The 19,414-nt window shown below is 53.9% G+C and overlaps 1 pseudogene; it reads left to right on the plus strand.

The window, feature by feature from the left end:
- Positions 1-6,932: 6,932 nt before the first annotated feature.
- On the plus strand, positions 6,933-18,661 carry LOC141997107 (mast cell protease 3-like; annotated as a pseudogene).
- The last annotated feature ends 753 nt before the right edge of the window (positions 18,662-19,414 follow it).

Raw genomic sequence — 19,414 nt, forward strand, 5'->3', positions numbered from 1 at the left:
CACCAGGGCAGGGGAGGTCTCAGGTTACAGGGTGTGAGGATGTAACATCTGCAGGGCTGGAATTACACCCACCCCCAAATCCAGTGGCTGTGGAGCAAATACAGACAGTATTGATCTGTCTGTCTCCACACTCCCCTCATAGAATCGAAGAATTGTAGACTATCAGGGTTGGAAGGGACCTCAGGAGGTCATCTAGTCCAACCCCCTGCTCAAAGCAGGACCAACACCAACTAAACCATCCCAGCCAGGGCTTTGTCAAACTGGGCCTTAAAAACCTCTAAGGATGGAGATTCCACCACCTCCCTAGGTAACCCATCCCAGTGCTTCACCACCCTCCTAGTGAAATAGTGTTTCCTAATATCCCACCTAGACCTCCCCCCCTGCAACTTGAGACCATTGCTTCTTGTCCCTCCATCTGGCTCTCTCTGTCTGGTAACGGGGCAGTGCTCTGTTTGTCACTGTCTGGACAAAGACCAGATTCGTCTGAGCCAGAGGCATGAGAGAGATTCCCAGAGCTGCCTGCAGATGCCCTGGGTCCCTCCACCCCAACCTGCTGCAATAGGAAAGCCACATTCCTTTGATAGATTCATCCATTCCAAGGCCAGAAGGGCCCACGGTGCTCGTCCTGTCTGACCTCTGTGTAGCCCTGGCCTCGGGACGGCCCTGAGCTAATCCCGGCTCGAACTACAGGAGAGCTATTAGAGAAATGTCCCGGCTTGACTTACACGTCACCAGGGATGCAGAATCCAGCCCAGGCCTTGGCAGAAGCGTCTCCGAGCCTGACACTGGCCCAGCCACCAAAGGGATTCAGGCAACGTCATTCAGATCCCCTGGGCTGGGAGCTCTGGCCTGCAATGTATGGGGGTGCAGGCAGAGGAGATGGTCTGATGGTCCCTGCTGGCCATCACCTCTGCCGCTGTACGAACAGCTCAGCATCGACATGATAGAAACCTTCCCACAGTGTTTCCTTCTCTGTATTCAGGGCAATTCCTGTTCAACAGAGTCTGTCTCCGGCCGTGTAACAAACACCGCAGGGTTCTCCCACCGCTTGGGAGGGGAGACCCCTAACCGCTGAGAGTTACACTGTGGGTTATTGCACTGCTACGCCCCACTGACCCCAGCTGGGACCTGGCCCCATTGACCCCAATGGAGCTATGTCCATTGCCCCAGCTGGGATCTGGCCCCATTCTCCCTAAATCCCCCACCCAGAACACAATGACGAGACAGATGAAAATGACATAATGCTACTGCAGGTACCACGCCTTTGCATCTCCCTGCTCCCCGTGATGTCAGACTGCTAAAGGTACCATCCCATCACACCACCCCCCGTGACCTCACACTGCTATCCCCATCCCATCACACCACCCCCCGTGACCTCACACTGCTATCCCCATCCCATCACACCACCCCCCGTGACCTCACACTGCTATCCCCATCCCATCACACCACCCCCCGTGACCTCACACTGCTATCCCCATCCCATCACACCACCCCCCGTGACCTCACACTGCTATCCCCATCCCATCACACCACCCCCCGTGACCTCACACTGCTATCCCCATCCCATCACACCACCCCCCGTGACCTCACAGTGCTATCCCCATCCCATCACACCACCCCCCGTGACCTCACAGTGCTATCCCCATCCCATCACACCACCCCCCCGTGACCTCACACTGCTATCCCCATCCCATCACACCACCCCCCGTGACCTCACACTGCTATCCCCATCCCATCACACCACCCCCCGTGACCTCACACTGCTATCCCCATCCCATCACACCACCCCCCGTGACCTCACACTGCTATCCCCATCCCATCACACCACCCCCCGTGACCTCACACTGCTATCCCCATCCCATCACACCACCCCCCGTGACCTCACACTGCTATCCCCATCCCATCACACCACCCCCCGTGACCTCACACTGCTATCCCCATCCCATCACACCACCCCCCCGTGACCTCACACTGCTATCCCCATCCCATCACACCACCCCCCGTGACCTCACACTGCTATCCCCATCCCATCACACCACCCCCCGTGACCTCACACTGCTATCCCCATCCCATCACACCACCCCCCGTGACCTCACACTGCTATCCCCATCCCATCACACCACCCCCCCGTGACCTCACACTGCTATCCCCATCCCATCACACCACCCCCCGTGACCTCACACTGCTATCCCCATCCCATCACACCACCCCCCGTGACCTCACACTGCTATCCCCATCCCATCACACCACCCCCCCGTGACCTCACACTGCTATCCCCATCCCATCACACCACCCCCCGTGACCTCACACTGCTATCCCTATCCCATCACACCACCCCCCCGTGACCTCACACTGCTATCCCCATCCCATCACACCACCCCCCGTGACCTCACACTGCTATCCCCATCCCATCACACCACCCCCCCGTGACCACACACTGCTATCCCCATCCCATCACACCACCCCCCGTGACCTCACACTGCTATCCCCATCCCATCACACCACCCCCCGTGACCTCACACTGCTATCCCCATCCCATCACACCACCCCCCATGACCTCACAGTGCTACAGGTACCATCCCCATCCCATCACACCACCCCCAGTGGCCTCACATTGCTATCCCCATCCCATCACACCACCCCCCATGACCTCACATTGCTATCCCCATCCCATCACACCACCCCCCATGACCTCACACTGCTATCCCCATCCCATCACACCACCCCCCATGACCTCACACTGCTATCCCCATCCCATCACACCACCCCCCATGACCTCACACTGCTATCCCCATCCCATCACACCACCCCCCGTGACCTCACAGTGCTGCAGGTACCATCCCCATCCCATCACACCACCCCCCGTGACCTCACAGTGCTATCCCCATCCCATCACACCACCCCCCGTGACCTCACACTGCTATTCCCATCCCATCACACCACCCCCCGTGACCTCACATTGCTATCCCCATCCCATCACACCACCCCCCGTGACCTCACAGTGCTACACGTACCATCCCCATCCCATCACACCACCCCCCGTGACCTCATAGTGCTATCCCCATCCCATCACACCACCCCCCGTGACCTCACACTGCTATCCCCATCCCATCACACCACCCCCCGTGACCTCACACTGCTATTCCCATCCCATCACACCACCCCCCGTGACCTCACACTGCTATCCCCATCCCATCACACCACCCCCCCGTGACCTCACACTGCTATCCCCATCCCATCACACCACCCCCCGTGACCTCACACTGCTATCCCTATCCCATCACACCACCCCCCGTGACCTCACACTGCTATCCCCATCCCATCACACCACCCCCCGTGACCTCACACTGCTATCCCCATCCCATCACACCACCCCCCCGTGACCTCACACTGCTATCCCCATCCCATCACACCACCCCCCCGTGACCTCACACTGCTATCCCCATCCCATCACACCACCCCCCGTGACCTCACACTGCTATCCCCATCCCATCACACCACCCCTCGTGACCTCACACTGCTATCCCCATCCCATCACACCACCCCCCGTGACCTCACACTGCTATCCCCATCCCATCACACCACCCCCCGTGACCTCACACTGCTATCCCCATCCCATCACACCACCCCCCGTGACCTCACACTGCTATCCCCATCCCATCACACCACCCCCCGTGACCTCACACTGCTATCTCCATCCCATCACACCACCCCCCGTGACCTCACACTGCTATCCCCATCCCATCACACCACCCCCCGTGACCTCACACTGCTATCCCCATCCCATCACACCACCCCCCGTGACCTCACACTGCTATCCCCATCCCATCACACCACCCCCCGTGACCTCACACTGCTATCCCCATCCCATCACACCACCCCCCGTGACCTCACACTGCTATCCCCATCCCATCACACCACCCCCCGTGACCTCACACTGCTATCCCCATCCCATCACACCACCCCCCGTGACCTCACACTGCTATCCCCATCCCATCACACCACCCCCCGTGACCTCACACTGCTATCCCCATCCCATCACACCACCCCCCGTGACCTCACACTGCTATCCCCATCCCATCACACCACCCCCCGTGACCTCACACTGCTATCCCCATCCCATCACACCACCCCCCGTGACCTCACACTGCTATCCCCATCCCATCACACCACCCCCCGTGACCTCACACTGCTATCCCCATCCCATCACACCACCCCCCGTGACCTCACATTGCTATCCCCATCCCATCACACCACCCCCCGTGACCTCACATTGCTACAGGTACCATCCCCATCCCATCACTACACCCCCAGTGACCTCACACTGCTATCCCCATCCCATCACACCACCCCCCGTGACCTCACACTGCTATCCCCATCCCATCACACCACCCCCCATGACCTCACAGTGCTACAGGTACCATCCCCATCCCATCACACCACCCCCAGTGGCCTCACATTGCTATCCCCATCCCATCACACCACCCCCCATGACCTCACATTGCTATCCCCATCCCATCACACCACCCCCCATGACCTCACACTGCTATCCCCATCCCATCACACCACCCCCCATGACCTCACACTGCTATCCCCATCCCATCACACCACCCCCCATGACCTCACACTGCTATCCCCATCCCATCACACCACCCCCCATGACCTCACACTGCTATCCCCATCCCATCACACCACCCCCCGTGACCTCACACTGCTATCCCCATCCCATCACACCACCCCCCATGACCTCACAGTGCTGCAGGTACCATCCCCATCCCATCACACCACCCCCCCGTGACCTCACAGTGCTATCCCCATCCCATCACACCACCCCCCGTGACCTCACACTGCTATCCCCATCCCATCACACCACCCCCCGTGACCTCACACTGCTATCCCCATCCCATCACACCACCCCCCGTGACCTCACACTGCTATCCCCATCCCATCACACCACCCCCCGTGACCTCACACTGCTATCCCCATCCCATCACACCACCCCCCGTGACCTCACACTGCTATCCCCATCCCATCACACCACCCCCCGTGACCTCACACTGCTATCCCCATCCCATCACACCACCCCCCGTGACCTCACACTGCTATCCCCATCCCATCACACCACCCCCCGTGACCTCACACTGCTATCCCCATCCCATCACACCACCCCCCGTGACCTCACACTGCTATCCCCATCCCATCACACCACCCCCCGTGACCTCACACTGCTATCCCCATCCCATCACATCACCCCCCGTGACCTCACACTGCTATCCCCATCCCATCACACCACCCCCCGTGACCTCACAGTGCTATCCCCATCCCATCACACCACCCCCCGTGACCTCACACTGCTATCCCCATCCCATCACACCACCCCCCGTGACCTCACATTGCTATCCCCATCCCATCACACCACCCCCCGTGACCTCACACTGCTATCCCCATCCCATCACACCACCCCCCATGACCTCACATTGCTACAGGTACCATCCCCATCCCATCACACCACCCCCAGTGGCCTCACATTGCTATCCCCATCCCATCACACCACCCCCCATGACCTCACAGTGCTATCCCCATCCCATCACACCACCCCCCGTGACCTCACACTGCTATCCCCATCCCATCACACCACCCCCCGTGACCTCACATTGCTATCCCCATCCCATCACACCACCCCCCGTGACCTCACACTGCTATCCCCATCCCATCACACCACCCCCCATGACCTCACACTGCTATCCACATCCCATCACACCACCCCCCGTGACCTCACATTGCTATCCCCATCCCATCACACCACCCCCCGTGACCTCACATTGCTACAGGTACCATCCCCATCCCATCACTACACCCCCAGTGACCTCACACTGCTATCCCCATCCCATCACACCACCCCCCGTGACCTCACACTGCTATCCCCATCCCATCACACCACCCCCCATGACCTCACAGTGCTACAGGTACCATCCCCATCCCATCACACCACCCCCCCGTGACCTCACACTGCTATCCCCATCCCATCACACCACCCCCAGTGGCCTCACACTGCTATCCCCATCCCATCACACCACCCCCCATGACCTCACATTGCTATCCCCATCCCATCACACCACCCCCCATGACCTCACACTGCTATCCCCATCCCATCACACCACCCCCCGTGACCTCACACTGCTATCCCCATCCCATCACACCACCCCCCATGACCTCACACTGCTATCCCCATCCCATCACACCACCCCCCATGACCTCACACTGCTATCCCCATCCCATCACACCACCCCCCGTGACCTCACACTGCTATCCCCATCCCATCACACCACCCCCCATGACCTCACAGTGCTGCAGGTACCATCCCCATCCCATCACACCACCCCCAGTGACCTCACATTGCTATCCCCATCCCATCACACCACCCCCAGTGACCTCACATTGCTACAGGTACCATCCCCATCCCATCCCCCCGCCCCCAGTGACCTCACACGGCTGCAGGTACCTCCCCCATCCCATCCCCCCACCCCCAGTGACCTCACACTGCTGCAAATACTGCCCCATCCCATCTCCCCCACCCCACAGAGCACATGGCATCACAGTGTTGTACAGTTGTCAAGGGGTTGCCCCACTTGCTCCCATCTGGCCCCATCCCCCTAGGACAGGATCCATCCCCCAAGAGGAGTTTGATTTCCCTTCTCTCTCTCTCCCCCATCACGGCTGAGGCACAAGGCCAATCTGACTGAGACTGCGGGCACCATCCCCCTGTCCTAGAGGGAGGCGAAGGAGGGGGCTTTGTGCAGTGTGGCCGGCTGGGGCCTGGCTAGTACCGAGGAAAATGCCCAGCCTCCCTGACCCTGCAGGAGGTGGAACTGAAGGTCATGAGAAAGGGCCTGTGTCTGTCTCAGGCTTTTCCGCACTATGCCCCATCCAGGATGCTGTGCATGGGGGACCCCCAGAAGAGGAAGGCGTCATTCCAGGTGAGTGTGGGACAGGGGTTCCTAGATCCTAGGACTCAAGGATGGAGGGTAGAAATTAGGGACCAAAACTGGCCAGATCCTTGGAATCAGGCATGGAGGCTAGAAAGCAGGGACAAGAAGTTGGCAGGTCTTTTAAATGAGGACTGGATCCCTATAATTTGGGACAGGAACTGGCAAGATCATAGAAATCAGGGACAGAAATCAGCTGGATGTTCAACATGTTCTGTAAATCAGGGACAAAAACCAGCCACATTCTGGAAATCAGGGATGGATCTTAATAGTGAGAGACAGATTCTAGAAATCACGGTTGGGAATCAACTGGATCCTAGAAGACAGAGAGGGGGATTCCTGAATCAAGAACCAGGAGTGGTTCCGAGAAATCAGCAGGAGATCCGAGAAATAAGAGGCAGGAGTCAACCAGACGCTGGAAATCAGAGTCAGGAATCAGGGACGGGAATTGAGCAAGTTAAAGAAATTGGGGATGGATGCTAGAAATCAGACACGGGAACTGGCCAGATCCTATGAATCAGGGATAGGGGCCAGCTGGATCCCTGGCCCGTGGGGTGGGAACCCTGGGGGTGGGAGAAGTCCTGGGAGTGACTTGACCGTGAGTCCCCAGGAAGCGGGGTATGGAGGTGGATTTCAGGACAGTGAATAGAGAATGCAGCCCACCCTTTGCTTGGACATCAGTAACCCCACACCTTGTGTTTGTTTCTCAGGGCGACTCCAGGGGCCCCCTGGTCTGTGATGGGAAGGCCTATGGTATTGTCTCCTAGGGCAAACTTCATGGGTCACCACCCCGATGTTCACCGAGGTCTCCAAATACGTCCCGCAGATCAAGAAAACTCTGCACAAGCTGAAGCCTTAGAGGGGAGCATCCATCTCCTCCAGCGTGAGTGGAGAGAGAGCTGGGTATTGCAGAGGCATGGATGGATGGATGTGTAGCCAATGATTTTAGTTGATTGTTCATTTATTGTGTCATGTTATGATCAGCTAACATGTGATGTCATATATAACCTCTGTATGGTAAATAGAGTTACGTTATGGTAAATAGAAGGATAATACGGATCAGTAGTTAAAGGGAATAGTTATGTATTAGGTATCTAAAAGACTAGGTAAGGAGGGCTTAAATGCAAGGCCTACAGGCTGAGGCCTGTAACATTTTAGCTGAGCCATACTACGCCACAGGCTTAAGAAATCCTTGACATAAGTAAGTGAACAAAGAATGACCCTATGCCACAAGGTTATGGGAAAAGATGTACCCATGGGTGATAGATGATAGATAGATACTTGCAGAATATTGGACAGATGGACATGGCAAATGAGAAGACAGATGCATGTTGCAGAAGGATAGATGGATAGATGATGGATGGATATTGTAGAAGGATGGATGGATGGATGGATGGATGGATGGATGGATATTGCAAGAAGATGGACAGATGGACATTGCAGAAGGATGGATGGAGGGGTGATTTGCAAAAGGATGACTGGATTGATCATGAATAGATGTTGAAGAAGATCGGGTGGATGGATGGATGGATGGATGGATGTGGCAGATAAGAAGACAGACAGCTGAATATTGAGAGGAAAGATGGGCAGAGAGCTCCTGGTGTTCCAGAGAAATAAACAAACAACCAGTTGAGCCTGCTGTGAGATCTCCCTCCAGTCAGAACTTACTCTTACTATTTTCCAAGTCTGCAGTCTCTGCCCTTGCCTTTCAGATTCCATTCTATGTTTCTTCCCCACTATCTTTTAAAAATTCATATGGACTCCCTTTGCTGACATCCCAGTGCTTCCATATCTCATCAAACTCTGTAAGGATTTACACGGAGCAGAGAAGAGGGTTCCCTAGCTCGTAGCTTTCTGCCATGTTAGATCGTGATTCCTAGAGAGGGCAGCTCACCTACTTACCAGATGAGTGGTTGGGGTCACCAGTGTTGTCATCTGTTGGCTGCGTGTGTGTTTTCTGTGTGTGCTGCACCAGCTCGAGCCAGCTAGCCCGTACAGCAGATTTCTATCAAACTGTCCAAGAAGACCCCAGACTCGGTTCAGTGGCGAAGGTGCTCAGCCAGGTTTATTGCCAACAAAGCACGGTATTAGTGCCATATACGTACTAGAGGTACACTCAGTACCTGTATGCCCAAGACTATGGACTCGACTCCGTGAGGGACTTTCTACTCCCCACTCAGCTGAACAGGGGCACCCGCTCTGTGACCCCTCTTTTATACACTGACACAAACAAATTATGTATTGCCCCTCTGACGTGGTTAGTTACCACCCTTTACCTTGTACTTGGTGGTTTGCTCAAAACATCTCTATCCATCACCCTGTCATCCTGACCTTATCTTTAGGAGACATCGGTGTGTCCCTGTATCATCTTCAGGGAGTGTGTTTACCTTGTATTGGGGGGTGTTTACCTTGTATTAGGATGTTCTGGCACGATCCTTCTGGAATGTGTTTGTGTGAACACTTAGTGCCTAGGAGTGCTTGTGTTTTTGCAATGACAGCCCTGGTCTTGGCAAGTTCATGTGTCGGATGGGGAACCTGCAAGCAGGCATCTGCTTAGTTACAGGGCCTGAGTTTTCTTCATTGCCTGATTCTTGCTAACTTTACTTTATCTCAGCAGGGCCTGACTTAAATTCAGGCCTTAGGTCTAACACCAGGCTCCTTATAGCAGGCCTCATGTCTCAGGATCTCTTTTTTGACTACACCCTTCATGTCCATCCACCCCTTCTATCTATCCATCCTGCCATCCGTCCCTCCTTCTCCCTACACATATGGAAGTCTCCATCCCTCCCTCCCCACACACCCTCTCCATCCATCCCCTGACTGTGTTACCCATGGCTGTAATATCTCAGCTTTGTTGGTGTCTTCACCTCTGCCATGTTTGCCTGTTAATTTCATTCCATCTTCTGTCTGCCGGCATTAATGGAGTCTAGTGACATTCAGCCTTTGTCGGTGTTTAATTCCTTCCAGGGCCTTTAGAACTGGCCACCGCTATCATAGACAGCCAGGCTGGCATGTGCAAAGCCACCTGCAGGAGTGAGATGTCCAAATCCCATTGACTTTCAGTGAGAGTTGGGCCCCTAGCACCCTGACCCCCCCTTTACAATTCCCCACCCATCCTGTCAATTCCTGGGGCTCAATCCCACATAAGCTCAGCGCCCAGCATCTCTCAATGGGGGGTTATGGGGAAATATTCAGAAGCACTGAACAAGCAATCTCCCCCCTCTCCCCCCCGAGGACATATGGCCAGCTGCAGGTACACAGTGGAGTCCACTCAGCCCCTCACCCAGTGCAATGGGAACAGCTCCTCATGAGATCCAGCCTCACCCTACACAGCCAGCCTTCATGTGGACATGGGGCCTTTCCCGTCCTTAGTTCCAATAAAGCCCTAGGACGGGGACTGGCTGGCTCAGCAGCATAGGGAATGGGACATGGGGCCTTTCCCCTCTCGAAGCGCTGACTCTCCCGTCCAAGACTGGCTGGCTCAGGGAGGTTGAGAATCAGATTCATTGTTTTTGCCCGGTCCCCAGTCCAGGTAACTGTGGGAAGCAGTGCTGTCACAGAAGTGGGTATCTGGTCTCCCTGACCCACGTCCCTCCATCCAGCTCACATCCGCACTGCAGGGGAGGGGCAATTGGTATGGATCAATGGGCCAGGTTCCCACCAGAAGCTGAGCTGACTGTTGGTCAAACCACAGCTCCCACCAAGGCGGGGCGAGAGCTCAGACTCTGTTGTTAGCTTCTGAACCACTTCCCCCAGCTTCATTCCAGATGTGCACGGTACCCAGCAGTACACAGGTGCCAGGGGCACAATGGGGGTCCCATCTAGGTGTGTCCCCAGCTGTGCCTGGCCCCAGAATGGGCAACCCCCAGCTGGGCAGGGCTCCGGCGGCTCAGCTGTGGGGGGTGTGACCCAGTTGGGCCAGATCTTTTATCTTGCACCAGGCCTTTCCGGGAACAGAGATGGCCGAAGACCATTTGGTGGGTGGAAACATCACACTGAGGTGTCCCCCACACCCCCATCTCTGCTCCAGCCCAGGTGCCTGGAGGAAGAGGCCAACAAAGCCGGTTCAGCGGATGTCTCATCGTAGCCACATGCCCCAACAGGCATGTGAAGAGACCGGGGGGTGGGGTGTATCAATGCAAGCTGCTTCAGGGCTCAGCTCTGCCTCAGATGTGCACACCACTCCAGGCTGGGCCAGTGCCAGGGTGTGTCACATCCTCAACTTAGGAAGCCTCCAGACCTCAGAGGAACCTTCCTCCAGCTCCTTCACTGGTAAGCAAGGAGGGAGGGGGGTGGCGTTGCTTTGCAAGACAGCGGGCAAGCAAGTCTGTGAGCCTGTGACTGGTGAAGGCCCCAGCCAGACACAGGAGCCCTCCCCGTGCAGAGAGACGCTGAGATGAGGCTGAGTTAACCACAGCAAAGGTCTCAGACTGGACCCTTCCTCTTAGCAGCTGAGCCACTTCCCCGCACACAGCATGGCACTGCCCAGGTGAGCGCAGCCCTGCGACGCCCGTGGCCCCACCAGAATGGAGTCAGGGGCTGAGGGGCCCCAGATGGCAGCTCCCCTTTTCCACCCTCCCAACCAGCTGATGTGGTGAGGGGAGGGTCCAAGTGCTGAGACAGCAGGTCCCCCACCCACACCCCATAGCATATGACCTGAGGTTTCCTTCCTTGCATCCCCGGTGCCCAGCCAGGCCTGTAACTCGCCACCCAGGCAGATGCCCCCTCCCCAGCTGGGCCATGACAATGCTGCTCATACACCTGCTCCCCAGGGCTCAGGCTGGTGACTGGGGGGGGCATAGTGGCCCCGATGTGCACAGCCCCCTGGGGGTTCAGGACCCCAGATATGCATGGCCCCTGAAAACAGCACCCAATGTGCACAGGCCCAGGGATGCAGAGCCCAAGGGTGTGCAGGGCCACCCAAAGTGCACAGCCTCCTGGGGTGTAGGGTCCCAGATATGCATAGCCCTGAGGGTAAGAGGACCCAGATGTGCACAGTCCCAGGAGTTCAGGAAGCCACATGTGCACAGCCCCCCAGGGGTTCAGGGCCCCATATCTGCTCAGTCTCCAGGGTTTTCAGGACCCCAGAGCCTCCAGGGGTACAGGGCTTCATATGTGCAAAGCCCCAAGGGGTGCAATTACCCATACATGCACATAACCAAAGGCTCTAGGGCCCCCAGATGTGCACTGTCCCAGGGGAGCAGGGGCCCAGATATGCATATCCCAAGGGTTTGCTCTCTTCTAGCTCTGCAGGGTGGCTGGCGAGTGCCTTATCCTATGTGTGAACTCCTCCCCGGCAGGATCCAGATACTGTGGTTTACCCTGAGCCAAGAGTCACCTGGGGGGGGGGCAGCCCCTCCCTTTCCTTTTCCCCTGCCAGTCCTATAACTGACCCCAGAGGCAGATGAATCGTCAACTTCCCCCGACTCCCTCTGAGGATGCTGCTCCTGCTCCCCATGATCTTTCCCCTGCCCCCCTGGGGCTCAGGCTGGCGAGTACAGGAGAGGCTAGGCCACGCCGGCCTCACAGGGAGCGGAGCCTGGCACTATCGGACCTGTTTGCAAACCCGAGCTCCTCCCCAGAGTCAGATGCTTCCATCAGGGCCAGCGCTCTGTCCCCAGCACCCAGCTGGAGTGCCATTGGGCCCAGGAGCTATCAGCGTTTGCAGAACTGGCGAGCCTCAGGGCCGTGGGGTCCGGGGGCAGTTATCAGTGTGTGTGCGCCCAGGACAAAGCTGAGGTGCCCCAGAGCCATGGGGTCTGGGGGCATTGGTGTGTGCCCAGAATCCAGCTGGGGAGCTGTGGAGTCTGGGGGCAGGTGGGCAGGGAGCTAAAGGGGGAGGGGGAGAGGCGGGGCTTGATGCTACCATAATAAATTGCCTAAGAGGGAGGTGACAAAGAGAAATTCAGTAAGGGCTGATGTGAACGGCCAACTCCTAGACAGGAAATGCAGAGCGGTGCAGCCTGTGTGGTTAGAGCAGGGGGCTGGGAGCCAGGACTCCTGGGTTCAGTGTCCGGATCTGGAAGGGGAGTGGGTTCTACTGGTTAGAGTGGGTGGCTGTGCGGGAGTCGAGCATCAGGACTCCTGGGTTCATTTTCTAATTCTACCCCACTCTGCACCCGTGATCTGGAGTGAGTCACTTTCCCACTGTGCCTGGATTTCCCAGTGTGTGAAATGGGGATGAGGATCAGTCCTGTGACTGCGTGAACTCTCCGGAGCAGGGCTTCTCCCTCTGCTTCTCTGCAGTGCCTGGGCACGATGGGGCCTGATCTCAGGCGGTGTCTGCGCAGCACTCGGCACAACAGGGGCCCTGGTCTCGTTGGGGTCTGTGCCGCACCGAGGACAATGGGGGCCCTGATCTCGGTCAGGGGAGGGGTTCACCAGCTGGCTGGATTGGGGGCCTGACCTAACTCCTTCTCTTGGCGTCTCTGCCAGGGGAGATCATCGGGGGACGGGAAGCCCGGCCTCACGCCAGACCCTACATGGCCTTTGTGAAAATAGAGAGAGAAGGAAAGGGAGGAAACTTGTGGAGGGTTCCTCATCGGGGAGGACGTGGTGGTGACGGCGGCTCATTGCAACTGCAACTTTGGGAAAGGAATGCAAGAGCCCCTGCCCCTGAGCCAGCCAGCCCCCTTCCCAGGGACCAGGTCAAAGCCGGCACCCCTGGAGCGCTGACTTCTGAACACTGAGCCTGAGTACAAGGCAGCATCTACACACACCCACTTTAGCGAGGTTACTGACTGAAGACCGTATCTACAGTATTGGCCTGTCTCCACTACTTGTTTCCCCTGGTTTCCTCCATGCTGCTGGGGGCCCAACTCATTGCAACAGATGAACCAGGGAGGCAGAAGTTTGGGTATGTCGCCAGATCCCCCACCCAGAATACAATGACCTCATGCTGCTGCAGGTACAGCCCCATTTGCATCATCCTGCCCCCAGTGACCTCATCTTGCTGCAGGGACCACCCTCATTCCATCACCCCACTGTGACGGCTTCCCCCTGGGGTGCCGCTTCGAACTGGGGTACCACTGCACCAGCCTGACCCACCAGTCTGGGCTCCCTTTATACTGTACTGCTGTGATAGGCTCCCAAGCCCCCTCCAGCATACATACAGGTAGGGACACACCCAGCTGCAGCCCTGCATGGGACGGCTCAGCTAAGGAATTACCCAGTACTCAAGTGCACGCCGTCCTCTAGATGCTAAACCCAAGATTGTACCGTCTTGCGCTGCCCAGAGAACTCTACAGCGTAAGTTCATGAAATTTGCCCCTTCCCTCAATGTGGAGAGGGATTGCACAGCTTTATAATTTATAAATTATAATTTACACACACACACTGGTTTTAGACAAAACAAGTTTATTAACTACAAAATATAGATTTGAAGTGATTATAAGGGATAGCAAACAGATCAAAGCAGATTACCTAGCAAATAAGACAAATATGCTATCTAAGCTTAATATACTAAAGAAACTGGTTACAAGTAGCAAATTCCCATCCTAAATGTTGTTTTAGGCAGATTGATGAGATTCTTGAAGGCCAGTTGCACTTGCCTACAGCTTAAACCTTCAGATATTTCATTCACAGGCTAGCCAACTTCTTGCCTGGGCTCAATTCTGCTCCCCCCTGCTCCTCTCCCCTCCCCCACATTCAGTCTTTGTTTCTTAGATGTTTACAGCAGTCATCCTGCGGGGGGGGATTCAGTGAAGAACGAACCATGCCTATTTCACCTGCCTTAAATAGGTTTTACATATGGTGGGAATCCTTTGTCTTCCAGTGTGATTCCCACCCCTGGTCAGTGGAAAAATACTAATATTATCATGGAGTCCACGACCAGGTGGCTTGATCACATGACCTTGCAGCCATAACATAAAGGCTGTTTGCAGCATCCCCAAGAAGGCTTGCCTAGGAAGAGATTAGCATCTTCTAAGATATAGTATTCTTCCTAATCCCCCTTGCCTGCCAGCAATCTAGACTGACTGCATTCTGTCTAGTGGGTGTTCCCCAGGTGTAAACACATTTGTAATAGGTGCATAGACAATAATCCTAACTTCAGATCCAAAAATGATACATGCATACTCATCCTTCCTGCTAACACCTCTCACTATCCAAATATGATAATCATGTTTCGTAAATCATAATCTTTCCAATGTTATCTCACATGCCTTATCTTGCACAAAATACATCATAATTATGCCATACTCATATCATAATATTACTATGAAGAATATGTGGCGTAATGCCATCCCCGCCCCAGTGAATTCACACTGCTTCAGGTATGGCCCTGATCCCATCACCCCACCCCCTTGACCTCACACTGTGGCAGATACTGTCCCCATCCCATCACCCTGCCCCCAGCGACCTCACACTCCTTCAGGTACCACTTTCATTCCATCCGCCCACCTCAAGTTACCACACACTGTGGCAGGTACCACCCCATCCCATCACCCTGCCCCCAGTGACCTCACACTGTGGCAGGTACCACACCCATTCCATCCCCCCACCCTCAGTGACCTCACACATACTGCAGGTATCACTCCATCCCATCACCAAGCCCCCAGTGGGCATATGACATCACAGATTTGCACAGTTTTCATGGGGATGCCCCACCTAGTGCCATCTAGCCCCATCCCTCCATGACTGATCAATCCCCCAAAAGGAGTTTGCTTTCCCTTCTCTCTCTCTCCCATCACCGCGCAGGGACAAGGCCGAGCTGACCCGGACTGTGAGCACCATCCTTCTGTCCCAGAAGAAGGTGAAGAAGGGGGATGTATGCAGTGTGGCTGGCTGGGGCCAGATCAGTATCAAGACAAAAACCCAGCCCTCCCCGACCCTGCAGGAGGTGGAACTGATGATCACGGCCAGGTGCATGTATCTGTCTCAGCCCTACCTCCATTATATCCCATCCAGGATGCTGTGCGTGGGGGATCCCCAGGAGAGGAAGGCACCATTCCTGGTGAGTGTGGGACAGGGGCATATGGTGCCCGGGACAAGGTGCTGCTAGAACAGGAGACCGACAGGGCTGGGCAGAATGGGGAGAGTCAGGATCCATGGTGAGCCAGGCAGATCCTGGGAACTAGGAATCAGAATTGGCCAGATCCTAGGAATAAGGATTAGAGGCTAGGAATCGGGGACAAGGACCAGGCAGTTCTTTCAAATGAGGAATGGATCCTAATAATTTGGGACAGGAACTGGCTAGATCGCAGAAATCAAGGACAGAAATTGGCTGGATATTCAACAATCTCTAGAAATCAGAGAGAAGAATCAGCCACATCCTGGAAATCAGGGATGGAATTTAACAGTCAGGGAGAGATCCTAGAAATCATGGTTGGGAATCAGACGGATCCTAGGAGTCAGAGAGGGGTGTTGCTGAATCAAGAACCCAGGGTGGATCAGTAGAAACCCAGGAGAAATCAGCATGAGATCCTAGAAATCAAGGGCACGAGTCAGCCAAATGCTGGAAATCAGGATTTGGAATCAGGGATGGGAACTGAGCAGGTTAAAGAAATTGGGGATGGATGCTAGAAATCAGACACCAGAACTGGGCAGATCCTAGGAATCAGGAATGGGGATCATCTGGGTCCCTGGATCATGAGGTGGGAGCCCTGGGCACATCCTGGGAGTGACTTGACTGTGAATCCTCAGAAAGCGAGGTACAGAGCCGGATTTTAGGACCATGAATAAGGGAATGCAGCCTGCCCTTTGCTTGGACATCAGTAACCCCGCGCCTCCTTTTTGAGTCTCAAGGCGATTCCGGAGGGCCCCTGGTCTGTGATGGGAAGGCCACAGACATCGTCTCCCATGGCCGTAGTGACTGGACAACTTCTAGTGTGTTTACCAGCGTGGAAGAAAAACGCAATCTTCACTCTTAGGTTGTTTGCAACAAGTCAGAGACAATTTATTCTCAAGCAATTGCAAGGGGGAGAGAGCGCATGGACAGGGATTCCCCCTTCCTAGGCAGGTCTCCGCCTGATAAACAATTAGGGCAAGCATTTATACCTTTTGTTACATACAATAATGATCAACTGCTGCGTCTTGTTTATACATGTTCCTTCCTGAGATCTTACTTTTTCTCAGCAGTTCCTGCGACGGTCTGAGTTCCATTCTTATCTAACACAAGGTCAAAACAGCACCTCTTACAGGTTTCCCACTCGCTTCCCACTCGCCCAGGCCCTGCCTTAAAGTCTCGTGTTATTAGAGTTAGAGCTAGCCTGACTCTTGCTCTATTCCTAAGAAAACTAAGATGTCTGCATCCAAATCCCCTTTATCCCTTTTTCACTTCCACGTGCCCCTCCTTTGTGCTTCTAGCACGACTCTCAGTCTTATCTGGCTATTTGTGCTGTTATCCTTTGCAACATGGTTCAAAAATTCAGATGTTTAGTATTATTCTTTGGCCAACTTGCATTATATAGCAAATCTGTAAGATTGCTCATGGTTACAATACTTCTCAACCACCAGGTGGTATCCTTGACCAGCAGATGTATTATCAAACCTTGTATTTCTGGTTCTAGATCAAATGACTCAGCCCCAGGGGCTTTGGCTGGATGCAATGACAACGCCTGGTTAGTATGAACATGGAAGGTGTGATTATTATTACGTCCTTTACAACAATAACATAATCCTAAGCTAAACAACAGCAATAAAGGCATTAACATTTCCATTGTAATAATATCATGGGGTTCTTTTACAGCCTTAGTTACATAGCACAATGCCTCATAATTAGTACATAACGTAGACACTTTATAGGCTGTATGAAAGGCATATTTTTCAATCTGATATATATTTTGAAGCATATGAATTTGACCTTGTAATTCAGAGATTTCCCAGACCACTGGTAGGAGTGACAGCAAATTTTGGAACTGGTCAGGTACAAAGGCAGTCCAATTAAAGGGAATCTGAAACCTAAGGGCTGATTGTAGGGTTCTATCCACAACGATATGATTGCCTGCAGCCATGGTGAGATTAAAATGTATGTCTTGCAAAGCGGTGGCCTTACCATACACACAACTGTTATTAGCTTGGAAGAGCAGGTGTCCTGTCGGGGTAGTTCCTTGTCCCATACCTTCCCTACAGACGTTGTCATGAACAGTGACAACTTCCCCTGGCTTCAGCTTTTGTACACACTGAAGCTGTGGGGGTTCTAAAGGCCAGAGTGCCCATTGACTCCCTATCCCTATCCAAATATTGAGTATTATTTCGGGAGCACTGACTATAAATCAGTTGGTCATACCAGGTAGTTTAATTTCCCAAATGTCTCAGTGAATTATTCAATCCCACATGCATCCTTCCCACAGACCCAGCGGGATTTGGTATGTGGGGGCCCCACATCCCTTCAATTGATCCGTATACGTGGAAGGAGCACTGCGAATGTCTGCACTTCCACCCAGAAAATCTCCAAGTACGTCTCCATGGCCACAGATTAGATGATACTCCTGAAGTATCTCTAAGGGCAGTGGGCCAAGCCTGATGCTCCAGATCACTCTGAATGGCCGTGAGCTGGTCATTCAGGAAATCCTGAATTTCTGAACAAGTCAGATCCCACTGCAATGCCTTTCCAGCCTCAATGATATTTAGCACCATCGTTGTCAGAAGTTTCTGGGTCATGGAACTACTTCCATACCAGGCTCTACAAATACATGTGCTGGGTCAAGAAAACTGTGTGCAATCTGAATCCTTAGAGGGGAGCATCCATCTCTAGTGTGACTGGAGAGATAGCTGGGTATTGCAGAGGGATGGCTGGCTATTGCAGATGGATGGATGGATAGACGGATGGATGTGTAGCCAATGATTTTAGTTGATTGCTCATTTATTCTGTGATGTTATGATTAACTAACACGTTATGCCATACATAATCTTTCTATGCTGAATAGAATTAAACTGTAGGATTATAGAAATATAAGATTGATCAGTAGTTAGAAGTGATAATTTGGTATTAGGTATCTAAATAAGTGGGGCTGAAATGCAAGGCCTACAGGCTGAGGCCTGTAAGATAGTAGCTTAGTCACACTAGGCCATAGGCTTAAGAAATGCTTTACATAAGTAACTGACGAAAGAATGACTTTATGCCACAAGATTAAAGGAAAGGATATACCCATGGGTGATATTGCAAAAAATTAACACTAAGAGTAATTTTTTACTTACAGGATTCCTGGTAGTGATATTTTTCTAACACACGCCCTAACCACAGGCTGCAGTACGTGCCTAAATGCTAATGAGGAAGTCAGAATCACATTATAAGAAGAGGGAGCTCAGATTAGGAAAATTGAGTTCCCTGTGGGAAACCCCAGCATGAACCATCCCTCTACTGATGACCGTTTGGCCGGCCAGCCATCAGACCTTAAGAATATCATTAAGAATTGGAGTGTAACTATATATGTAATGTGTGCCTAGGTCTCTATAGAATTTCTACATGCTTGGGTAATCATAACTTT

Source organism: Natator depressus, chromosome 13 (genome assembly GCF_965152275.1).
Source record: "Natator depressus isolate rNatDep1 chromosome 13, rNatDep2.hap1, whole genome shotgun sequence".
Lineage (NCBI taxonomy): Eukaryota > Metazoa > Chordata > Testudines > Cheloniidae > Natator > Natator depressus.